The sequence below is a fragment of the Carassius carassius genome, chromosome 37, assembly GCF_963082965.1.
Source record: "Carassius carassius chromosome 37, fCarCar2.1, whole genome shotgun sequence".
In the NCBI taxonomy this organism is placed as follows: domain Eukaryota; kingdom Metazoa; phylum Chordata; class Actinopteri; order Cypriniformes; family Cyprinidae; genus Carassius; species Carassius carassius.
Genome location: NC_081791.1, coordinates 24,334,860 through 24,362,574, shown reverse-complemented (window position 1 = coordinate 24,362,574; position 27,715 = coordinate 24,334,860). Strand labels below are relative to the sequence as shown.

The 27,715-nt window shown below is 36.2% G+C and overlaps 1 pseudogene; it reads left to right on the top strand.

The window, feature by feature from the left end:
- The first annotated feature begins 1,085 nt into the window (after positions 1-1,085).
- Positions 1,086-27,715, top strand: LOC132118685 (uncharacterized; annotated as a pseudogene).

Below are 27,715 nucleotides of genomic sequence, written 5' to 3'. Positions count from 1 at the left end.
CTAAACTACTTTTTTTTTTCTATATTATGAAAGTGACATGACATGACATGATGTGACCTGTCCTGAGACACCTATCTGATCATTTAAATAGTTTACCATTCTCCATTACATGACTGATCTACACATCTATTAAAGAACAAACATGAAAAATGCAAACATTTAAATGTTAATTGTAATGTAATCATAGAGTTCTACCTTCATCCAACAGTTTCCAAGTTTGGTTCTTTGAAAGAGTTTGTTCCAGACAGTTGTTCTGTTTGCTCTTATCATGTTTCATTCATAACCTTTTTGTCCCAGCCTGGAATGGCACATCTGGGTGTTTTGTAGATCTAGGCCAGACATTTCATCATCCAAGTCCTCAGAGGAGACGTTAGTCGCAGTCCCACTCTGACACGAGTGCAGCTTTGCTATTTTTCAGCTCGGAGTCTATAGAAGACAGATAAAAGACAAGACAAGAGGTCACGAGAGAGCAAGCATTCATAAAAATGTTTGATAATGCAAATTTACACAGTATGTAAACATTCACACCAGTGTTCACACTGCAGAAATTGGTTTCCTTCTTCAGTATTTCTTTCTTTTTTCAGTACAAATATCTAAACATTCAGGTCAAGATACAAACTCTTGACGGGCAAAATTACTTAAGATACTAAGTCTTGTTGTCAATGTCATTTAGATGGAAAGCATGTTTATTTTCTTCCCTATTGGCAGACATTTTTTTCTTATTTTAAATGCAAAATCACTTCTGCATTTTTCAGGAAAAAAAAGAATACGCCATTATGCTTCTTACATAATTGTATCTACATTTAAGATTTAGATATTCATACTGGGAAAAAAATTCAACATTTCTCCTTGTCCAACACATTTAAATTGATACAATGTGGAGTAAATGATGACATTATTCTTTTTTTACCCTACAGTATATTTATACAGCATGCTGCTATATCCAGGTGTGAGTGTTTCGATTGTTTTGTAGGTTTGCCTTTAGCATGAGATGGATTGCTCGATTCATTAAAGGTAAAAGTGAAGTCTTTGATAGGTGCTTATGACTCTCCAATCAGAGCTAATCAGTGCAGATTCATACAAGGATGGAGGAAGAGGAGCATTCCTCTCTTCCTCATGATCCTCACAGGTGACACATGCAATAAACAGTCACAGTTGTGCCGGAGCTGCTTATCTCAGATGAAAATGCTCTGATGAAAATTGCTACTCACTACACTCTTTTAAATCAGATATGACCTCGGATGGAGCACATGGCACATTGTGTGTGCACACGTGTTTTTCTCTCTCTTTCACTGCATGTTCTTGTTTCCTCTTCCTGTCATTTAAAAGAATGTGTGCGTGTGTATCTTCCCTCAGTGGTCTAAATGAATTGTATTCATTCATAACAGTACTCTCAAGACATTTCCCTCAAACATTCTGGTTAGGGTTTGTTCTAAACCGTACAAAACATTTTTTTTCTTATTCAGCATTTTTTGTCTTTTCAGTACAAATATCTAAATCTTTTTCAAATCCAGATACATTTACTTGAGAAGCAAAATGACTTAATATATTAGAAGCAAAACCTAAAGTCTAAACTCAGCTAAAACTTAAACGCTATTATGCAAGTGCTGATATTTTTCTTTTGAAATGCAAATCTCCTTGTGTTTTCTCATGTCTCCATCTGCGATAACTGAAAGTGAGGTCATTTGCTGTGCAGGGTAAACACAGTGAGACAGAGAGCTTGTTTTCCCTCTCGTGTAATGTTTCAGTTTAAATCTGCAAGTCCTCAGGTGAGCTCAGCACTAAAGTAGATTTAAATTCAGGGCTGCTGCCCCGCATCTCCATTAGTCACCCTTTATGATGTTCGTTTCATGATGACCTAGGGCTCTAAAAATAACATTAATGGCTGATGGGGATTACGTCTTTGGGAAGATGTAGCAGTAGTGGTGATATTTAGCCCTGAAGACCTAAACTCATCTGTTTGGTGTGGCAGGACAGGAAGTAAAGACTCATCTGTAACTGTCCTTGTGAGAGGAAAATATATTCAAGCTCCTTTCCTGTTCAAGTGCACTAGAACCAAGTAGTTTATCCATTCAACATCTTGTGATTCGGTTTCTTGAATATTTGCTTATTAAAAAAAAAAAAACGAAATCTAAATGATATTTAGAAAAATGACATTCAAAACGTTCAAGTCTAATTAAATCACGATCAGATCAGTTCTCTGTAAACAGCCATTATAATTCAAAGTTGATCAATTTGTTGAAATGCTAACATGACAATGCTATTCAAACTAATTAAAATGTGTGCATGACATATTTCAAGGCTATCTTACAACACTCACATTTCAAAGGGCCTTCTATCATTTCACAGAGAATAAGAGTGTTTACTGTTGTATAATTACTAAACCATCAACCTTGATTGCAAGAGACGACTGGCTTCAACACAGAACATCAAAGGTAGATAAAGCTATATACATTATTTATATATGCACTTATAAAAAGAAATGGCCCAATTGAATTAGAACAGGTTCATCTCATCAGTAAAGGCACTTTTCTGACCAAATGTGGGCATTTAAGTATTCCCAAAGCAATAATCACAGATGTGAGAGGTTGAAAGTCATGAAAAAACCCCAGATTCAAAATGTAACAAGCAATAATGTTCTAACATTATTTACCCTAAAATCTTGATTTTAGTTTTTTTACTGAATGAGTAAAACAGATTAGCAAATAAAGGCGGTGTGGTAAATACCACGGTAAATACTACTTACAGTACTTTACACATAAAATAATGATTAGAACTTAAATATCGAACATGCAATGTGTTAATATCTCATTACTCTTGAAACATTTTCTGTGTTATAGTAAAATAGAATCAGCATAAAATAAAAGTGGTGCAATAAATACTACCATACATTAAACTTTAAATAATTAATATTATATAAGAACATACAAGATGGTAATATAGGAGATAATGTGTTTAATTGTCATGAAAATAATATTACAATGAATTACATTATTTGTACAATAATGTGCACAATTTGTATACTATAACATATATTTTTTTAATATGTATGTATTATCATAGCATTGCATTCTAATCTGTGCATAACTATGGCATTTCTAAAACGTACATAGGAGGAACTAAAGAACTAAAGCTACATTTTGATTTTCTATTCATCTATTCAGGGACAGAGGAAAATAACAACAACAGCGAGTCACAAGCGAGCTGCTCCATTCACGTTTATCAGTCCTACTCCCCCATCAATCCCGCTCTCTTTTTATTGCTCCATTTATTGCTGTTGTATTGTACAGCCTGTCGGCGCTCTGGCCACTGTTCCTCTCAAGGTTATGTGTGATGTAAATTTCAGATCCATCACAGCAGCTGTCAGAAATGATGAGGGATCTTCTAAACTTTATTTAAGACTTCCTGTCTAAACAAGGCCAGCATCCTGTCCTTCAGGGCTGACAGCTGTGGATTTTCTTCTTACTGTAACAGATCTGCGTTCAGTAACTGTATTTACTCGCTTTTAACCAGAACAACCAGCATAGACATCTGTCAATGCGCTAGCATCCTTTCAGAATACCCTAGCTACTATATAGTCAATGCCCTGGCAACCACATAGCATCTCCCTGGCAAACACTTAGATCACCCAAGTAACTACATAGTGAGTGAGTGGCATCAGAAAGGACTAACTGGCCCTTCTTAATAACCTTATGTTCAGCTTAGAAGCCATACAATGGTAACTTCTCAGAATATCATATCAACCTCATAACAATAATCTGGCAGCCATCCAGAACACACTAATAACCACAATTTAATGCCATAGCAACCATCCAAAGCATGCTGGCAATGACATAGCAACACCCTGCCAACTACCCATGCCAAATATATTTGTTAAATGCAATGTCATTATAAAATATGGATATAAAATAAATATGTTTCATTTTTAAGTGTGTCATAACTGTAAGCAACTATTTGAATCCTGATGTGAAGGAGGTTGACGTCCCCTCATGTGCTTTGTTTAATGTTTTCCTGCCAGTTATTTAGAGGTTTAAAGAATACTCCCAGTCTTGTTGATTTTTTTCTCTTTGGGGTGAAATTAAACTGACCTCACGCTGTAACACAAGCACTCTTTCTTCAATCAGCTTCTGCTCCTCTTCACTCCATTCTGTCCCGCTTCATTTAGATGAGGGGAAATTCTGCAGCAATCTTTCACCTTCAGCAAAGATGAGCTCTCTATTCCACACAGCTCACTGATGACTTCTGCCACACTCACACAGCTCCTGAATACATGAGAGTATGGAGTACAGATCAGTGCAGCTCATCTTTTACGGTTTATTGTTTTAAAAGTATCTCAGTGAATTTGACATCAACATGAAAACCTGATCAGAATATATTTTACTTCCATAATCTTATATATAAATATATATATATATATATATATATATATATATATATATATATATATATATATATATATATATATATATATACACACATACATATATACACATATATGCATACATACACATACATACAGTACAGCGGGTAAAATAAGTCACATCACCATTTTTCTCAGTAAATATATTACTAAAGATATCGGTAACAACCCAAGTAATCCATACACACAAAGAAAACAAAACTAATAAGTTCAGAAAATAAGTTACGTGTAATAAAATGGAAAGAGTAGGGGGGAAGTATTAAACGCATGAAGGTTCAAACATTCACTGATGCTCCAGAAGGAAACACGATAAATTAAGAGCTGGGGGTGAAAACTTTTTGAATTTGAAGATCAAGGTAAATTGTAATTAATTTGTCTTCCGGGTAACATGCAAGTATCATCTGTTGCTTCCAAAGTACTAAATAAAAAAAAAAAAATAGAATAAAATAAAAAGATATTTGAACAAAATAAGAAAAATTTGGACATCTTCATTCTGTTCAAAAGTTTTCACCCCAAAGGGTTAGTTCACCCAAATAGCGAAATTATGTCATTAATAACTCACCCTCATGTTGTTCCAAACCCGTAAGACCTCCGTTTATCTTTGGAACACAGTTTAATTAATTACATGAATTACTCCGGGATATTGGTTTGTTTGAACTCAGAGGGAGTGTCAGCCACATTAAAAAAGTTAACAGCTTAAGTCATTTGTGGATTAATGCGTATTGGAGACGCGAACAGTTTAAAACGATTCAGTTCAATTTGGTGAACTGTTTCAAAAAGATCCGGTTACATCAAATGATTCGTTCGCAAACCGGATATCACAAACTGCTTTGTTTTGAACTCTCTCACAACAGACACGGAAGAGAAGACAATGCTGAATAAAGTCGTAGTTTTTGCTATTTTTGGACCAAAATGTATTTTCGATGCTTCAAAAAATTCTAACTGACCCTCTGATGTCACATGGACTACTTTGATGAAAGTGTGAAAGTGAAAGTGAAGTGACATTCAGCCAAGTATGGTGACCCATACTCAGAATTTGTGCTCTGCATTTAACCCATCCGAAATGCACACACACAGAGCAGTGAACACACACACACTGTGAGCACACACCCGGAGCAGTGGGCAGCCATTTATGCTGCGGCGCCCGGGGAGCAGTTGGGGGTTCGATGCCTTGCTCAAGGGCACCTAAGTCATGGTATTGAAGGTGGATGTTTTTTTCATCATTGAAGGATGATGTTTTTCTTACCTTTCTGGACATGGACAGTATACCGTACACACAGCTTCAATGGAGGGACTGAGAGCTCTCGGACTAAATCTAAAATATCTTAAACTGTGTTCCAAAGATAAACGGGGGTCTTACGGGTTTGGAACGACATGAGGGTGAGTTATTAATGACATAATTTTGCTATTTGGGTGAACTATCCCTTTAATGCATCCTGTTTCCTTCTGGAGCATCAGTGAATGTTTGATGTTTGAACCTTTTATAATAATTGTGTTTGAGCCCCTTAACTGTCTTCAGTGAGAAAAGATGGATCTCAAAATCATACAGTCACTGCTGGAAAGGTTTCAAATATGAAGAATCTTTAGGACATGAAGGATTTTTCTGAAGAACAGTGCTCAGTTTAACTGTTCAGAACAAACAAGGGACTCATGAACAACCAACACAAAAAAAAAAAAAAGTCATAGATCACACTGGTAACCACAAACAGTTTTATGAACCAAGGGTTCACAAACTTTTGAAGGGGGTTATTTTAATCATTTCAGCTATTGTTTGTCTTGTGGACAGTAAACATCTTTTATGTGCGATATCTTACTCAGGACAGTACTAAAAAAAAATAACATGCATTTTGTATTATCTCTTATTTTGTTAAAGTTATTCACATTTTCACAGATTCTGCAAGGGGTTCACAAACTTTTGCATGCCATTGTGTATGTACACATCACGTGGCATCACCTAATGATAAACACATTAATTTTTATTTGAATTGTGTGTTATTTAACCATGTATTACTATGTCCTTGGAAGGATTTTATCTTCAAAACATTAAAATGCAAAAATTCAGGTTACTTCTAATGTATAAGTAATGCTGTGTTACGTGCCTCCTTTGTCTAGGGTCAGGGATGGCAGAAACAAGGACATTTTTGAACAAGGTAGAAGACAACTTTTCTACCGACCACCTGGAGACCTTCTCTCCTGTCCCAGCATGCCACAGAAAACCACACAGACTTGTCACAGTCTAGAATTTTGGTTAATTTAACAACTTCAAAGAAAGATACTTAGCATGGAGCAAAATAAAGTTCAGGAGGGGACCAGGCCAAAATAACAAACATAACAGATCTAACTTACAAAAAGGGGTACTTTCTAATCTCTCAAAACAAAATCCAAAATGAACAACAAAAGTCTTACCTTACTCCCTTTCTAGCCAAAAACAGGTGAAAACATGGACAATAAAAGAAATGGCGTCCTCCTCCCTACAGCTCCAAAATTAATTAAACTTTCACCTTAAGGTGTAACCTTGGGAGCTTACTTGTACAAAAACAAATATACCACAACTCTCCAAAGTTTCAAACTGTATACACCAACAACAATGTAAACAGACAACTAGCACACATGCTATGGTCTGGGGCAGGTGAAAAGTCTCCAGAGGCAGCAAAGGCCAAGAAGGGCACACTTCAGATGGAGTCTTCAGCTTTTATCCACAAGCTTTCCCTCCTGCAGCCAATCAGAGCAACCAGAACCAGCTGATCTTCATGAAGCTTTTGGATGGCGTAGAGAGAATAGAGAGACAAAACACTGCCAAGACAAACTGTAATCAACATAGTGGCAATAACTAAATACTGCACAAATAACACCTTATAAAACAAATTACGCCTAAGGACGTAACATGCTGGGATTCCCAAACTCTTTTACTTTTGGTTAATGTTCACATAACATGCAAGTAAACATAAAATGTTAAAAAAAATTGTACGGTAAGTGTTTTATTTTAATTGATGCTATTTAATATATATATATATATATATATATATATATATATATATATATATATATATATATATATATATATATATATATATATATATATATATATATATATATATATATATATATATATATATATATATATATATATATATATTCTTTACTTGATTATTAGCTTTCCATTAAACTCACGAACACTCTGCTGTTCCTATATGAGCCCCCGTTTGGAAATCCTTAATGTAATGTCATGGATCCGTGCAATCCCTGTTAATAATGAATGGAACATATTTTCTAACTCTTTGTATTTTTATATGTATATGATACAATATTATCCAGTTTAAATCACTGTGATAAACGAGTTAGTTCAAAAGTAACCTAAAAGTAACCAAAAGGTTAGTCTGATTATATTACCTAAAATGGATCACATCACAAACTATAATTTGTGTCATGTTATTTGGAATTAGTAACGAACTACAGTTTGTAAGTAATCTACCCAGCTCTGTTCCAAACCTTTATTACTTTATCATAATAGTCTGTCTTGTCCATAACAGTAAGAATCAACTGTAGAAACAATGTCAGGTTCAATAGAGACCAGTGAAGGTGAAACAAGCAATTAATAAGATATATGGAAAAGAAAGCAATGGTGGAAAAATGAGTAGTCGACAGTGACCCGGCTCACTAAGTATGGAAATTGAAAGCTGTAAATTGATAGCAGTTTTCATCAGCACCTCCTCTGGGTTTGGCAGGAGGTCCTGACCGACCCCTTGAGTTTACAGTGGGACAGAAGGTGAACCGCATCTGCTTTTTATTCAGGATATGTATCTTATGGGACACGGCTGTAAATCCTAAAGTTTCAGTGCTGGATTAGTTTTTTGCTACTGAGGGAAGGAAGTTTGGAAGGGCAGACCGCTACAGGGATTAACTCATTAGCAATTTGTTTTTATAGCACTATGAATCATGGGATTGAAGGCAGTGATAAGCTTAAGGAAGCAGACAGACACTGCAGGAATAATTGCCAAACTCACCCTCACACTTTGTTTGCAAGTGTTTTTGTATTATTTTTTTACCTCCTTGCATCAGCACTGGTTGGGTGAATCCAACGAAACTTGTCAAGAACAAAACAAACAAAAAAAGTTATTTTAATTCTACTTTCATGGCAATAGGCACACTGAAATGTTCAGAAAAATTTCTCATTCTCATTAATAAATAAATTAATAAACAAACAAACAAACACACTATTATTTAAATATTAAAGTGATTTATTTTTTTACTTGAATAACTTTAAACATTCAATATTTTTCATATCTTAAAAAATATATATATTTATTTTTTTATATATATATTTAAAAGTCCTTGTATATTAATCTGTATTTTCTCTTTAGAGTTTCATGTCAAAAAATGCCTGGACATTTCTTTAAGTGAAATTCCCCAAAATTGACAGATGGATACCTGAACAAACGGACCTAATTTGGTGATCATTATTGCCATTTCTACATCTGTTAATTATAAACTTGATCTGAACTCTGTGAATTAAGCTCAGTTTAATATCCTTGCCATAGAAATTAAACTGGACTCAGACAGAGTTCAAGTCATTAAATCTGTGAAGGTAGAGCTGATTAGAACAAGACATCACAGTGTCTTTAGGTCAAAGAAAGATAGACGACACACAGATTTAAAGACACACACACACACACTTTGAGTAACTGTCTTTGTATGAGAGTACGAGTGGTTATCATTATCCTCTTCACTAATAAGTACATACTAGAGCCTCATCTCTATATAGTAAAGCGTATCAAATCAGACTCGTTTAAAGAAGATTAATTTGAAAACGGGAGAGAGGCCTTACGTCATAGCGTAATACAACCAAAAGGCATTTAAACTTATCCTGCTAAAATTACCACACTGCGAGAAACATCCACTGCTGATTAATAGGGTCTTATTCTGATGGACAATGCTTTTTACTACCTGATTTAAAATGAAGATCATGACAAATGCAGTTATTTTGAAACAATAATTATGGAATTAAAAATAAATTAAATTATTTTAAATTGCATTCCTGTTCTTATTGTTGCTGATTTATCGATGTCTGTTATATCAGTTTCTCAATATTTTCACCTATAAATCAACTTCTCCTATGCTAGAGATCACGTTTTGCTTGAAAATAAGCTATAATACAGAAGTAAATTGACTTGAACGCTGTTTCCAAAACTGCTCTGAGCTTTATCCACTACAACGCAGCACACAACTAAAAATCAAAGGTCATGTAAAAATTCAGCAGTCTGCAATACAATCTAGGGTCTGTTAACCCACCGGAGGTCTTCCGGCCCAGATTCACTGACAGTATCAACATGAGATGTTTTATTCATGCTTCTGCACTGAGAGATTCAAAGAAGGTCAAAAGTCCTAAAATACCATGCATTACAAAATGCTCTGACACTGACAACTTTAAAAAGAGAGAAACACACGACTGATATAATGTTAACAGTCGATCCCAATACTACAGAGCCCCGTATGACATGCAAGAAAAAATAAATAAACTGTGCACACGATTACTATTATGTTCCCTCAATTTGCTAAATCGTGCACAAAATAATTCATTTGTTCTCTCAATTTATAAATCAGTGCACGATTTAGCAAATTGAGGGAACGAATTAGTAAAATGTGTGCAAAATGTATAAATCGAGGGAACAAATTAGTAAATTGTGTGCACAGTTTATAAATCGAGGAAACTAATTAGTAAATCGAGCGCACAATTTAGAAATCGAGGGAACAAATTAATAAATCATGAGCACAGTTTATAAAATGAGGGAATTAATTAGTAAATCTTGCACACAATTTATAAATCCAGGGAACAAATTAGTAAATTGTAAGCACAATTTATAAATCGAGGGAACGAATTAGTAAACCAAATTAGTAAATAACACTCTACATTAACAACCAATGTGAAATGTAATACAGATGGATACTATTACTGTTGAAATATTACATTTAAAGACTTAAAACACTTAAGATTTGAAACTACTGCAGTGCAAATAAATCAACAAACATTTTCTCCTACAGTTGGTTAAAGGTATAACATGCCTGATGTTTTGGTCACTTCTATGCTGATTTTGACTGGTCATCGTGGCTACACTGTTCAATCCGACAGCCTGCAACAATAAACGGTTTAACCAGCTTGTGCCAGTAATAGACCAGCAATGCTCATTTTAATTAGATTTTAAAACTCATTTTCCACACATAAATCTATCATATGATTGCATAATATAGTAGGCCTACACAAAATGCATGCCATTTCTTCTATGGTTTCATTACATTCATTATTTTTGGACATTTTTCAATCTGAACAAATCATTAAATATGGAGTAAACTGGTAATATAGAGTAATAATGACCATTCACATCAACAAAATCTATATTTTGTTCACAGCAACATTTGGTTAAGTGCACACTAAAGTTTTGTAGTTTGTTGCTTTAAAGGCTCAGGCGCTTTAAACTGGATTCTGATTGGCTGTCAATATTTTGTTTGTGCATCACTTCTGAAAATAATTCCACTAATATCGTTACTCATATCTTTATCATCGTGTTGGGAAAAGTTACTTTTAAAAATAATCCATTACAATATTGCGTTACTCCCTAAAAAAGTAACTAATTACGTTATTTAGTTACTTTTCATGACAAGTAATGTGTTACATTATTTGCATAACTTTTTTTAATCTGGGCAGGGCTTGCTTGTTTGTTTTTAATATACATGTTTTATTTTTTCACAAATGTAAAAGCCCTTTCACAAGCAATGTGAAATTCATATTTTAACATTATTGGTTTGCGTCATATTCTAAATTTGCTTTTGACCTTTTTTATTCATTTAGAGGAATACTGGATTTGTTTTTTGTGAGTGGGATGAATTCATATAATAACTAAAGTAACATCTTATGATTTTTCTCAACATAAGGACAGGAGAGCTTTCAATCAACAAATTGTAAAAGTAACTTTGAAAAAATAACTCAAATGTTTTCTTGTAAATTAAAAAGTAATGTGTTACTTTTAGTTACTTAAAAAAATACAATTACTCGCATTACTTGTAATGCATTACCGACAACACTGGTTATTGTTACAGCTGCAGACTACTATTGTCATAGAATTAGATTATTAACTTCATAGTTACAGGTATCAGCCTTGGAGATCGTCTTGGTGTGCATCTGCAAATCCAACAATATGAGAATTAAGATACAGACATGTTTACATTCTTCTGCAAATTTTCGTGGGTGAAATCTAGTTATTCCTCATGAGGGGCAAGATTTCCTCACAGAGATCTGGTATTGCATTCAGCTGGTCTTGAAAATTTGTCACGTTTACAAAAAGAAAGCTGCTTTTGAAATAGACAGTTGAGTTTTTTGCCCACAAAATTTCGTTAATGCGACAGCGCTTTACGTGACCCATCAACACTTTGTTGCTGTGGAAACAGGTGGCCTCTAGGATACAAACCAGTGGACAGGTGGTTGAGGTCACCTCCTGTGTTCACCTGTAGTGGCATCTCCTCTCTCCTCTTTGAAAAGCAACCCATGACTGAACTGGGTGTCTGGTGGCCCACTGACTCATTCGGTGATCCTGCTGTCTCTGTGTGCATCTCTTGACGTCGCTCAACTCATTCCACATTGTTGGCTGGAAGACTGTTCATTAGGAGCCCATATGTTGCTGACGTGATGCAGCCTAGAGCCCGCCGCACATTTCTTTCACACATTTTAGTCAGCTTCTCTCATCCCTTCTGTCACACGCTCCCTCTGGAGAGAAAAATGCCATCACAGCTCTGATGACAGGAGAGTCCAGCCAGACACCTTGATGGGAATTTTCCCTGGTTCTACAGGTCTCAGTCTCCCAATGGTCACTGTTAGCACATGCACACACACACAAGCTCTTGAGCATGAGCATTGCCCTAGAATCGCAAATTTGTTTTTTATGTTCAAATCGGTCGTCTTAAAAAAATGATGAGTTAAAGGAGGAGTAAATTAATGGTGTGTAAATGTTTCTAATCAGATGCATGTTTTTATATCTATGAAATGATGTTTGTTTATGTTTTTGTGTTGTAACTTCGATGTAAACTCAGCTGCCTATCTTGACCAGGACACTCCTGTGAAAGAGCTTTTAATCTCAGTGAGTCCTCTTTCCTGGTTAAATAAATAAATTAAAGGAAGGATGTGTCCTTGAGCTTTCTTGCCTTTAATTTAAATCATTCACATCACTTTACATCAGCAAGGTTAGATTTATTATTGTACATTTGGAAGCCAATTTATACTTGCGTTCAGCATATATACCTTGGGATACTCTTACATAAATGTTGAAATTCGTCCACTACCCTCCAGGTCACGTTCAGCAACATCAAACATACATTTTGTTGTAGTTCTATCAGGGTTCAGCTGCCAATAGCTGCACAGCTAGGGTTATTTTCACCTGGGTGTAAATAGTTGAAATATTTGATATATTTGTGCACACTATGATTTTTATATATATATACATGTATAAATGGAAAGAGAGATGAAATATACGCTTGAACGTTACGTCAGAAAACAAACATTTACCTTTGATATGAGTAGCAGTGCGGTGCAGATGGAGCTCAGCTTGGTATTGGCCTCGGGTGAAATGCATCTAAACAAGACATTCAATCAATCAGACAAACGCTGTGTTCTCCAGAGAGAGAAGCAGGATGGAAGAAATGGTGTGATAGATTAGATTTGTTCTTGAGGACTGAGTGCACTCAAAATAGGGTTATTTCAGCCATGTGCCAAACTTCTACACGTTGGGAACACTGCAGTTTGCAGTTTCACAATGCAACTAAAATATAGCACCATCAAGTAATTTCACAAGAACATGCATAAAGAGAAATACTAAAAACAACTAGATGTTTTCTTGCTAAAGTTACATATGCTGTACACAGTGATAATGTTTTTTTTGACAAACACCTCAGAGAGTTATAGGATATAAGTAAAACATACAGGCTCAAAATATAACCTACTACATTCATAAAAAAAAAATTTAGTTTGCAAAAGAACAAAAACAAAAACTGTACACTTAAAAAAATAAACTAAAAGGTTCACTAAAATACAAGTAAAAACATAAAAGGAGAGCAAAAATAATAGCTACTGTATTGAATCTTGATTCCACTATGAAAAAAAGTTTTTTTCAACTTTTTATCTCACAATTCAGAATTTTTTCTTACAGTTGTAACTACAGGTAAAAAATAAGTAATAGCTAGTTTACATCTCGCAATTTAGATTTTTTTCTTGCAAGTTACAAACTCCCAATTTAGATTTTTTCCTCTGAATTCTGAGTTAACATCTGACAATTTTGACATTTTTCCACAGACTTCGAAGTTTACATCACAATTTTGAATTTTATTAGAATTCTGTTTCTGTTGAAAACAATTTAGACTTTCTTTTTAAAATTCTAAATTTACACCTCACAATTATTCTTTTTTTAAACTATTTATCTCATAATTTTGACCTCTTTTATTTTTTATTCTGTGGCAGAAATGCATCACTGCTTGCTTGAGTTGCCAAAAAAAAGCAAGATGCATTTTAATAGCCAAAGACATCCAATGTCAGAAAGCAAGCAGAAAACAGACATTGTTATGTATATGGTACCACCATTCTAGAAAGTGCTAACAAGAACACAGTACCAATATAACAAATACATTTAATTGAATGCATGACAAATTCATACTGGGCTGGATTTTTACAATATAAAGTAGATAACTGAGAAGTATTGAACTATGCTAGGAAAATGCATGTTGAGCCGACACTTGAGAGTGTATATTTCAATAAAAACATGTTACTTCTTGTCTCTCTATTAATGAAACACAAAGTCCTGATTTAAAAATCGTTCGGTGAAAGCATTAAACAGTGCATTCTCATTTGATAAGGGCTGCTGAAGTGCTGTTATGCATATTAATTGGATATTAATTAGCTCTAGCTCTCTTGTCTCTAATGTGCTTATGAAGTGACAGAGGGGAGATGTGGGGTTGTTCTGTCTTATGCGCTGGGGCTTGTGCAGTGCTCACTTCGTGTGCTGTTGGGTCTTAAATGAAGTGCTAATTGCAAATCAACTACAGAAGTAACCCATAGCAGTATATATGTATGTAACTATGTATGTACATATATGTGCTTGTGTGTGTGTGTGTCTATGGGTGCTTCTCAAAAAATTTGAATATCATGGAAAAGGTCTTTATTTTTTGTAATATAAAAAAAGCTACATTTCTTATATTTGTGATTCATTGCACACAAACTTAAATATTTCAAGCTTCGAGTTTTTTATTTTCATTTTTTTTTTTATTCTGATGTTTACAAATTACAGCTTAGGAAAATTTAAAAATTCAGTATCTAAAAAAAATTTGCATATTCCATTTTGAGCTTGATTATTTTTATTAATTTTGAGTATAAATACTGGGTAGCTCTTTGGCTAGTTTAGAACATGCAACCACAATTATGGGAAAGACTACTGACTTTAGAGTTGAGTGTAAGCCACAGAAGGTCATTGCTGAAAGGGCTGGCTGTTCACAGAGTGCTGTATCAAAATATATTCATAGAAAGTTGACTGGAAGGAAAAAGTGTGGTACGAAAAGGCGCACAAGCAACAGGGATAAACACAGCCTTGGGAAGATTGACAGGAAAAGCTGATTCAAGAACTTGAGAGAGCTTCACAAGGAGTGGACTGAAGCCAGAGTCAGCGCATCAAGAGTCACCACACTCAGACGTCTTCAAGGAAAGAGCTACAGGTTTCACAGAACAAACCACTCCTGAACCAGAAAAAACGTCAGAAGCATTTTAACTGGGATAAAGAGAAAAGAACTGTACTGTTGCTCAGTGGTCCACAGTCCTCTTTTCAGATGAAAGTAAATTTAGCATTTCATTTGGAAATCAAGGTCTAGAGTCTTGAGGAAGATTGGAGAGACACATAATCCAAGCTGCTTGAAATCCAGTGTGAAGTTTCAGAGATGAGTCAGAGATGATTTGGGTGCCGTGATGTCTGCTGGTGTTGCTCCATTGTGTTTTATCAAGTCCAAATGCTTCCATCTGATGACAAGCTTTATGGAGATGCTGATTTCCTTTTCCAGTAGGACTTTAGCACCTGCCCACAGTGCCAAAACCACTTCCAAGTGGTTTGCTGACCATGATATCACTGTGCTTGATTGGCCAGCCAACTCACCTGACCTGAACCTCACAGAGAATCTATGAGGTATTGTGAAGAGGAAGATAAGTAACATCTGACAAACAATACAGAGGAGCTGAAGGCCGCTATCAAAGCAACCTGGGCTACAATAACGCCTCAGAAATGCCATAGGCTGATCCCCTCCATGCCACGCCACACTGAAGCAGTAATTCATACAAAAGGAGCCCCAACCATGTGTTGAGTACATAATCAAACCTGCTCTGGAAATCTTAAACATTTCTATTTTGAAAATATTTTTTGATTGATCTTTAAAAAGATTTAGATTTTTTTTGAGATACTGGATTTTAAATTTTCAAAATTTTAAAAGTCATAAACATCAGATTTAAAACAAACAAAAAAAAACTTTCTTAGAATATAAGAAAGTTTGGTATTCTGAATTAAACTTAAATGAACTTTTCCATGATATTCAAATTTTTTGGAGATGCACTTATACATATGCATATATAATTTATTTTTACACCAAAAGTTTTTGAACTGTAAGATTTTAAAGCTTTTTGAAGAATTCTCTTCTGCTCACCAAGCCTGCATTTATTTGATCCAAAATACAGCAAAAGCAGTAATATTGTAAAATATTTTTACTATTTAAAATCAAGAACACAAATAGAGTAACAGGAAATAAAGTGGAAGAGAAAAGCATTCACATACTAGCAGAGTGCCCATGGAATGCTGAGACACAAAGCGTCTGTGCGTGAGAGAGTCTGCAGTGATGCTGCAAAACTGCGGAGCCGTCCCAGCCTGCATGACTCAGAGCCGCGTGTCACGCTGACGTGAGGGGGAATCGAAACAGCACCGAGAGCTGACAGAAGCCGTTTCTCTTCAGACGCAATGAAAATCTAATGCACATCAAACAGATTTCAGTCACTCTCTCACTCACACACACACACACAGAAAATATGCATGATACAATAATAGTTCATCCAAAAATGACAATTCTGTCATTATTTATTTACTCTTGTGTCTGTTATCTAAGATTTCATATTTTTGAATGTTTTTGAAAGAAGTCTCATCTACTAAACAAGGCTGCATTTATTAGCATTTATTATTTTCCAGATGCAAAGCTGAATTTTCAGCATCATTACTCCAGTCTTCAGTGTCACGTGATCCTTCAGAAATCATTCTAATATGCTGATCTGCAGAAACATTTCTGATTATTATCAATGTCTTTTATGAATAAAAGAATCATTTTAGATGGTAGTATATCAGTTTCCACAAAAATATCAAGCAGCCCAAATGTTGTCAACATTGATAATAATGAATGTTTCTTGACCAGCAAATCAGCATATTACTGAAGACTGGAGTAATGATGCTGAAAATTCAGCTTTGCATCACAGGAATAAATTACATTTCAAAATATATTCAAATAGATAACAGTTCTTTTAAATTGTAATAATATTTCACAATATTACTGTTTTGACTGCATTTTTGAAGAGTTGGAAAATAGCACACAAGAAATAAGGACTACATTTATAATTTGTCTATGGTGGTTTTTCTTTTCGGGGGCTCGACCGTGAGCGTGGTCAGTATGGGTCAGGGTTTGGCACTGCAGAACAAAACGTTCCCTTTGAGAAGTGAAACCTGAACACATCCGGGCCTGATGTGCACAATCCAGCTGCTTTGATAAGGCTTTGCCAATCCCATCATGAAAAGCAGATTCATCAGTTTTACAAGACACTTCACGCCCAGAGGGTTTCAGAGATTTAAACTGCACTACATAAACCCGAGGACAAAGATTTACAGGAAAGTGAGATGAGTCACGATTACAGTGAATGAGTGGACTGTAATAGGTGCAGGCATTGCTGTCTGCTTTGATTTGTAACATTGTGATCGCAAAGGGATTTTCGAGGTGAAAACGTCTCTAACGTGTACACGCATACACGATCTCACAGGAAATTAGAGTCAGAACACTGACTCGCATGCAGAATAAGAGCTCCGCAGTCTGTGTGCATTTCACTAGAAACACCTTTAGTTAAAGACTTACACCTTATTTTCTACTTGTTAAAAGCATGCAACAAGTTTTTACAGGAATGGTTCAGCCAAATCGCAAAGTTTAGTTATCATCTTTTTACTGTCAAGTTGTTCCAAACCTGTATGAGTTTCTTTCTTCTCTGGAAAGCAAAATTAGATATTAAGCAATATAAGTATATTAGTAATATATTTCTATATACTGAATGGAGATGGATGTAAAAAAATTTTTTTATATAAATCTATAATAAATGCACAATATGATCTTAATATGATTAGATTATCACCATTAGGTTAGCATCATACACTTGCAAAATTTTGGTGCAGAAATAAATTTCACTCAGAAACTGCTAGTAATATAAACAAATATATGCACAAATAATGATGTGTACAGGAGCCTATGGAAGCCGTTTCTACTACTGAATAAAAAATCAAAAATGGTAAGGTAATTGCAACTTTTAATCTCATAATTCTGACTTTTTCCTCTCAGAATTGTGAGTTCATCTTGTAATTCTTACTTTATAACAAACAATTCAGAATCAGAAAAGTCAGAATTGTTATAAAGTCACAAATCTGAGTTTTTTTTCTCGCAATTCTGACTTTCTTTTTTTCTCACAATTGTGAGTTATAAAGTGTTAATTGCGAGATATAAACTCACAATTCTGAGAAAATAAAAGTCAGAATTGGGAGATAAAAAGTTGCAACTACCTTGTTTTATTTTTTATTCAATGGTGGAAACGGGCTTCAATAGGAACCACAGAGTAAATAATTATTTATAAAAAAAATGTAATTGCATCCAGTATATTTCACAATTTGACACTGACTGACTATGTTTCACAACTGCAACTTTGTCCATGTGATTTTACATCTCAGAATTGCAGCTTTATTTGTCATAATGTGACTTTACATATCAAAGTTAAAACTTTGTCATATGAATTTATATTTAACATATGCAACTTTATTCCTCAGAGCTGCAACTCTGTCACAATGTGACTTCACATATCATAACTGCAAATAATAATTGCAACTGTCACAATTGCCATTATATTTTTCATAATTGCGATAATTTATAATTTATTTTTCATAAAGTTTCCAGTGTGACTTTACATGTCACAATAGCCCCTTTATTTAATAACTGCAATTTTTGTCATAGTTTGACTTTACATATCACAGTTACAAATTAAAGGGATAGTTCACCCAAAAATGAAAATTCTGTCATTAATTACTCTTATGTCGTTCCAAACCTGTAAGACCTTCATTCATCTTTGGAACACAAATTAAGATATTTTTTATGCATTCCAGGAGCTCTCTGACTCTCCCATAAGATGCAGAGAGCCTTACACGATCAAGGCTCAGAAACTATGACAATACTTTTTGTGCGTAAAGAAAAATAAAAATTTTATTCAACAATTCATCCCCTCTGCGTCACCTTATACCGTCATTTTGGAGAGTATCACATACGTTAACAACATATGCAACCCTATAGTATGTATGCGGATATGTTGTTTACATTCAGATCAAAGCGTAAACAACGTAAACCGTGAAAATATCTTAATTTGTGTTTCAAAGACGAACGAAGGTCTTATGGTTTTTGAACGACATGAGGGTGAGTAACTAAAGACAGAATCATCATTTTTGGGTGATTTCATGTTTTACAATGTTACTTTACATATTCACGATCGCAACTTTGTCACAATCTGACTCTACATGTCACAATTGCAACTTTACTTCTCATAATTGCAATGTTTTTACAGTTGCTATTTTTTTCTTAGAATTCTAAATGCTAAAATGTGACTTTACATCTCACGAGATACAGATTTGAATATGATCTCTAGTGATATCTTAACTTAAATTTCATCATTTACTCAACAGTGATTACAAAATCTTCAATTATCTAAAATGAAAAACATGGCTAGAATATTTTTGCTGTCTGAATGTCTCGGTCACCCTCATTCCCTGTCTTATTCTCTCGTTTTCTTAGAATCTGGGAGACAGGCTCAAGCCGTGTGACCTTTTCTGTGGAAGTCACAGCTGATAGTCATGTCACTGTGATCAATACCTCCGTAATGCATTTCTCACGCTGCTCTTTTATCTGTCTCTCTGAAGGCTCTTTGTCCCTGTGTCCATCTGCAGAGATTCCCCCTCGCTCTGACACAACACTAATAATGAAGCATTTCATCTGCACTCGCCTTAAATTTTGCAGGAACTCCATGCGGCCATATGACAGGATGCCTGTCATGTTCAGTTAAGGCTGATGTGTAAATGCTGGCTCTAAAAAACACCTAAATCCCTGAAGATCTAAAAGAAATCAGTAGTTACTACATGGTAAAACACATCTGGAGTAAATTAAATTCATACTAAACACAGCCTATGTGAAGAAAAGAAAAGAAGAAATAACAGTGGACTAAAAGATTATTTGCCAATACAGTTATTTCTAAGTATATTTAACGTTTCTTAAATATTTGTAACAAAAAATCAGCTTATGCAAAAGTATAAGCAAAAATATATTATTTTAGGTTATGCATTTAAAAATAAATTCATATATATATATATATATATATATATATATATATATATATATATATATATATGTGTGTGTGTGTGTGTGTGTGTGTGTATGTATATATATATATATATATATATATATATATATATATATATATACACACACATATATAATAAAGGAAATATAGCTATTTATTACAGACATTACATTACATTATATGTAATTACTATAATTTCTGTAATAAATATTATTTTATTTTATTATTTAAGAAATATTATATATATATTTGTACAAACTTACAAACTACAGCAGACACACACACACACACACACACACACACACACTAAAAGCTAAATGATTATTCGGGGCCCTGCAGTCAAAATATAGTAACAGGACGGAAATGTGAATAATTGCTTGAAATTTTTTCCACAACTAAATTATTTTTCTGGAAAACCATCACAATTCTGTACTGAATTACAAATATTCAAAGTCAAAGCCACTAGCACAATAAACAGTTTGTGAAGGGACACAACATCAGCTTTATCTGTCGGTGCTGTTAACTGCACATATTTTAATTTATTGCAGTCAGGATAGACTGTTACCAATGTTTACAATCCTCGTTATTCCCATTTGTTTTGTGCAGATAATAATAATAATAATTCATTACATTTTTATTTAGCGCTTTTCTAGGCACTCAAAGCGCTTACATTATCAGGGGGTATCTCCTCATCCACCACCAGTGTGCAGCATCCACCTGGATGATGCGACGGCAGCCATAGTGCGCCAGAACGCCCACCACACACCAGCTTACTGGTGGAGAGGAGAGTGATGAAGCCAATCAGCAGATATGGGGATTATTAGGAGGCCATGATGGTCAGAGGCCAATGGGCGAATTTAGCCAGGATGCCGAGGTCACACCTCTACTCTTTTCGAAAGACTAGAGATTAATATTCTGCTGAACTGAAGCAAAACACATGATAAAATCAGCACAACAAACAGAAGAAAGTCCTCAGTTACTGACAAAGCAGATTTCAGCTAAGCTGCTAGCTGTTAATTGCTGCTTAACAACCGTCACATGAACCATTCCAGCTCCTATCTTATCTTCAATCACAGAGAATCAGACGATTGGTTCGTATGCAAAAAATATTCTGTTTTTGACAGAGATAGTTGTTGACTCATTGTTATTAGTGGGGATTGCCAAGTCAAGCATAGTTATTACTATGGCTCATACTTTGTATTAGGGACTCTTATGAACCCTACAACTCCTCATATTATGCTTGACTTACAATTTCTGCCAGTCAGATGACAAAAAAGCAATAGATTTACATTGAAAGTAGAGTTCCAATCAATGCCCCAAAAACTACATAGGAACCTCCCATCAACTACCCAGAATACACAGCAATCAAACAGCTGCATCTAAGGAGCCATCCAGAACACCATAACAACCACATAGCAACACTCTGGCAACTCTATAGCAACCACCCGAACATTGTAAGCTGAGAAAAATGTGTTTTTGTCAAAGACTACATCCGGATCGGATTCAGATTGATGATTAAGACAGAGTAGATAGCTTCCATCAACGCCTCCCTAGCTTCACAGTCCTATAGCACTTCCTGGATGGTCATTTCATTCTGTAATGTTGATGTTTTGATTTATATGCTGTTTAATGTTTGATGATAATGTTATTTCACATATGCATATGCTTACATGTATGCTTGTTTCTGCTGCTTCTTCACAGTGTTTTGATCCAAAGATTCAATACTCTTTCAAAAGATGTGCAATAGCGCCTCTGTGTTTTCCTACTGTATAACAGTGAAAACACAGAAAGATCAAAATTCCAACAGTGGTTGGGAAGCGTTCTCGCAAAAATGATGGAAAATTCTGTTAATGGTGGGGCAGTTTCATCTCATAAATGATGGAACATTCAGTCAAATTCCTTGTGTATGTAAACATAGTTGGTAATAAAGCTCTTTCTGACTTCTGACTAATTCATTAATGACGTTTCATAAATGACAGAAAATTCCCTCATTGGCAGAAAACTTTATCTCATAAATTATGAAAAATTCAGTCAATGGCAGGAAGCATTATCCCATAAATGAGGGAAAATTCAGTTAATAGCAGGAAACATTATCTCATAAATTACGAAAAATTCTGTCAATGGCAGGAAGCGTTATCTAATAAATTATGAAAAATTCTGTCAATCACAGGAAGCGTTATCTCATAAATGATGAACAATTCTGTGAATGTGAGAGGCATTATCTCAAATTACGATGAATTCTGTCAATGGCAGGAAGCGTTATCTCATAAATAATGAACAATTTTCTCAATGGTGGGAAGCATTACCTCATAAATGCTGGAAAATTCCATCAATGGCAGGAAGTGTTATCTCATAAATTACTAAACAATTATGTCAATGGCAGGAAGCATTATCTCATAAATGATTAAAAATTCTGTCAATGTTGGAAGGCATTATCTCATAAATGATGGAAAATTCTCTAAATGGCAGGAAGCGTTATCTCATAAATGATGGAAAATTCTGTCAATGGCAGAGAAAAATTAATTGGGGGAAGCGTGGTCTCATAAATTATTACAAAGTTCATCAATGGTGGGAAAGTGTTGTCTTATAAATAATGAAAAATTATTTTAATGGTGGGAAAGCATTATCTCATAAATTATAAAAAATTCCATAAATGTCAGGGAAGTATTATCTCAAATTACTGAAAATTCCATGCATGTCAGTCACCACTGAATGTAAAAATAAACCAATTCTTGATTTGTTTAAACGCATTCAGAAGCATCACTGTGATGGCCTTGTGGGCAGCACACTGACATGTAGTACTGTTGCGCTTCAGGCATCCTGAGTTCATCTCCCAACTCACAGACCTTTCCCGACCCCACTCCATGTCTCTTTCCCACTTCGCTTCCTGTCCACCTACTGTCCTATCTAAATAAATGCATAAATGTCAAAAATAAATCTTTCAAATGCATGCAAAAGCACTGTATTAACATGAACTCATTTGCAAGGTGACCAACAATTAGTTACGGTTCCAAAAATGCATTTTTCAAAACCTGGACCTGCTATTAGCTAGAAAATATAGCACAGATTGTAAATATGAGCTTAAAAACAATAAACCTGATGAGTATGTCATTAAGATTCTCCATTAAGGCTGTCAATCACAGACATGTCAAACACACACGGCTTTGTGTAAAGTAATCACGTGTGTGATAGCATGACGGCCGAACACCCGCTACACTACGTGAGATGAGAAATAATAAGTTAAGAATGAAGATTAACAGTCTTTGATTTAGCCGTTCCCCATCCACCCACCTTGAGAAAACTTTAATCACCAAAGGTTAAAGAATATTAAAATTGTGCTGCAGTAAATTAGCAGGAGAAAATTGAGTCATCCACGTGGATTTTAATACAGAAAGATGAGGAGCACAAGAGGAATCATGGGGGAATTTTTTCCGTCATGACAATTTACTGAAGAAGAAAAAAGAAAGAAATATTGGACAAAATCTTTCTCTGCAATATCTGCCTAAAAGCAGGTCTCGCCTCCCCTTCATGCAGTTTGGACAGGATTCATTAGGTCATTTCACGACCTTCCAGTGCCGCCCATATCTCAGTTTCAGCGTTGATAAAGAGCAACTTGGAACAAATAGGATTTTTTTGCGGCACACGGTCCCCTGATGAAACGCATTTGTTTCACCCGGCCTCTATCTATTCCTCCAGAGATGGAGAGAAGGAGAGAGAGGGGGGGATATTCTAGGTGTTATCCCTGTGTCACAGTGCCAGTGCTCATTCTGGGAAATTTAATTATCGCCGCCAACAGTCTGAGGATCCGCGGCCACACGAACTATGTATGTCACAAACACCGGCTAATGCAACACTACTCGCCCTCCCCCTCCCAGAGTCTGTGGGGTCTACTTCCATCATTAAAACACACCACGACAACAACGCTGTGTGTGATTTAAACGGCTCCTGCTTGTAAGGATCCACCGTTTTATTTGATAAGTGCATAATCACATTAGCAAAAATCTGCAAAAGCATTTGCCACAGTCTGAAGACATAAGCAGCGGGAAATATTGTGTCACAATCTCTTATAAAAATGATATTTTCTCTTACTGTAAATGGAGAACTGGTACAAACCTCCTCAAACAGTTGTTACAAAAAGTTTATTTAAACTTGAATTTTGTAACCCTAGCAACCACATAACAACAGCCTAGAAACCAGACAGAACACCATAATAACCAGATAGCAACACCCTAGCAACCACCCAGAACACCCTAGCACTGGGGTGGCAAGTTCCTAAAAAAAAATAAAAGTAACTGTTTGATAAGCTTAAATTAGAATATTTTATTATACACTTATTTTGTAGTTATCTTTGCATGCAAGGTAATGGAAATGGGCAAAAATATTTGGAATGACATGAAATTCAAAATGCATACAGCAAGTGAACCACATTATAGACTCAAAGAAAAAGAAAATACAGTTTAAATATAATCGTAAACTTAAATCTTAAAACTTAAGTTAAAATGATTCATTAAAACTAAAACTCCAAACATTTCGAAAATCTTACATTAATGAGTATTTAATGAAATTACATTTAAATAATTAAAGTCAAATAAATAAAATAAATTCTGTGGAAGAATCTTGAGTTCATTTGGGAAAGTTTGTGCATATTGCTCTCAGATTCTTCTTAAATGAATCAAGTGTTAATTAATTTTGTTTAGCCGTCATTACTATCACAGTGCTGTATCCCAGTTCTGGGATTCAAAGAAGCCTTTCAAACCACAAACACATCGATGAAGCCCGGTCCCACGTAAAGCACACATTAGCGGGCCTGCGTGAGCGTGATCCCCACGGACGGAGCCCAGCCACAGACCACTGTTATTAATGAATTGTCTGGCGAGGTAATGAGCTCTGAACCTGGAATCCTTGCTGAGCTGCTGAAGAGATGTGAAATATGTGCTGGCTGAAGTAAAGTGACTGTCAGCAATACTGCAGGACACTGAGCAGAACGACCTCTCTATACACTCTCACAAACGTATTCTCTTTAACCTGGCCTGATTTGTTTCGGGTACAGTGGCAATTTATCTACGTCTTTAGATATGGACAGACAGCACTTGTATGTGTGTACCATGTTTGTATGGTCAGCAAGAAAAAAGATTGAAATATCTGATAAAACTTCTCCTTTTCCAAGTTTCTTTCTGTCCCTTTTCCTAGTGACAATGAATTGATAATTAAATGTACTATATTTTATTTAAATGTAAATATATTTTAGTGCAATAATAATAATATAGTAATTAATAATTGTAATAAAATTTAATTAATTAAATGTACTATATTTAAATATTACATTTCAATATATTTAAATATAATAATTTTACTTCAAATTAATTGTAATTGTAATTGTAATAAAACATTTTAATGTATTTAAATGTAATAGTACATTTAATTTTAATAATATAATGAAATATTGAAAATTATGTAAATTATATTTAAATATAATTATATATTTATAGTTTATACAAGCACTGTCCCAAGTTGCTACACCGGCTTTGGAGGATCCTAAAGGTCATCTGGAGAAGAGGGAAAGCAGCGCAGCAGTGGCGGTTTGCTGAGGGTGTGTGGATCCCTAAAGAGGAGGATGCCAAAGAGATCAGCCAATTCAGAATCATCTCACTACTCAGTGTTGAGGGGAAGATCTTTTTCAGCATTGTGGCTAGAAGGCTGGCTGACTTCTTCCTTAAGAACGGGTACATCGACACCTCAGTGCAAAAAGGCGGCATTTCTGGTGTACCGGGATGTTTAGAACACACAGGCGTAGTCACGCAGCTCCTTAGAGAAGCAAGGGAGAACAAGGGAGATCTGGTGGTCCTCTGGTCTGATCTGGCCAATGCCTATGGCTCTATGCCCCATAAGTTTGTGTGGGAAACACTGGAGAGGCACCATGTTCCAGCTACAGTCAGAGACCTCATTCTGGATTATTTCAGCGAGTTCAGTCTGAGAGTCTCAGCAGGGTCAGCAACATCGGAGTGAAACAGATTGAAGGTTGGAATTATCACAGGCTGCACCATCTCCGTGATCCTGTTCGCACTAGCAATGAACATGTTGGTAAAATCTGCTGAACCAGAGTGTAGAGGCCCCAAGGTCCGAGATCCGCCAACCACCAATCCATGCATTCATGGACGACCTGACAGTAACCACCGAGTCAGAGCCAGATTGATCTTGAGAGGACTAGAGAGGCTGTTGGGATGGGCCAGGATGTCTTTTAAGCCTGCACAGTCAAGATCCTTGGTCCTGAAGAAGGGCAAAGTGGTCAACAAGTTCCGGTTTTCGATCTCAGGAACACCGATGCCTACCATCTCCGAGAAGCCTGTGAAAAGCCTAGGGAGGTACTTTGACAGCAGCCTCAGGGACACAGCTTCAATAAAGAACACCTGTGAAGAGTTGGAGAAATGGCTGAAGAGCGTCGACAAAACAGGCCTACCCGGCAAATTCAAGGCGTGGATTTACCAGCACTGGATTCTGATGAGGGGCCTGTGGTCACTGCTTCTATATGAATTCCCGATTTCCACCATTACAGACCTGGAGAGGAGAGTCAGCCGCTATCTGAGGAGATGGTTGGGTCTACCGCGGAGCTTAAGCAACATCGCACTCTATGGAAACAGCTGCAAACTGACACTACCTCTAAAATCTATCGAGGAGGAGTTTAAGGTTTTGCGTGCAAGAGAGGTGCAGCAGTTCCGGGAATCAACAGGCCCAAAAGTCTCTGGGGCAGGGGTGGTAGTTGAGACTGGCAGGAAGTGGAGAGCAGAGGTGGCAGTGGAGCAGGCAGAGTCCCGTTTGCGCCATGGAGTCCTAGTGGGAACTGTGGCCAGAGGAAGGGCTGGACTAGGAGCCGTTGCAGCCCCCCATTATGACAAAGCGCAGGGGAAGGAGCGGCGGCAACTGGTTCAGAAGGAAGTCAGAGCAGCTGTGGAGGAGGAGAGGACCAGCAGAGCGGTGGGGATGAGACAGCAAGGTGCATGGACTAGATGGGAGCAAGTTGTGGAGAGGAAGATCTCGTGGACTGACCTGTGGAGGGCAGAACCACACCGCATCAAGTTCCTGGTCAAGCCAGGTACAAAGAAAGGAACAGCAGGGCTTCTCCAAACTGCACAGGACTGGCAGCTGTCAGTAGACCTGGGCAAGCAGCTCAAGTTCCCCCAGCATGTAGTCAAGACCTCACTCAGACCTGACATCATCCTGGTATCTGAGGCAACAAAAAACGTTGTCATGCTGGAGCTCACCGTGCCATGGGAGGAGCGAATGGAGGAGGCCTTTGAGTGGAAAAAGGGGAAATATCAGGACTTAGTCAGCGACTGCCACAAACAAGGCTGGAAGGCAAGGTGCTTGCCTGTAGAGGTAGGGTGCAGAGGCTTTGCTGGACAGTCCCTCTGCAGAGCATATACTGCACTCGGCATCACAGGCGAAAGGAGAAGAGCCATCTGTAACAGCACAGAGGCAGCGGAGAAAGCCTCTAGGTGGCTCTGGATTAAGAGAGCGGAACCATGGTTGAGCTGCCAGGGCACAAGCTGAGGCTTGATCAACCTCAGCTGGGTCGCCTGAGTGAGGGTGTCTGA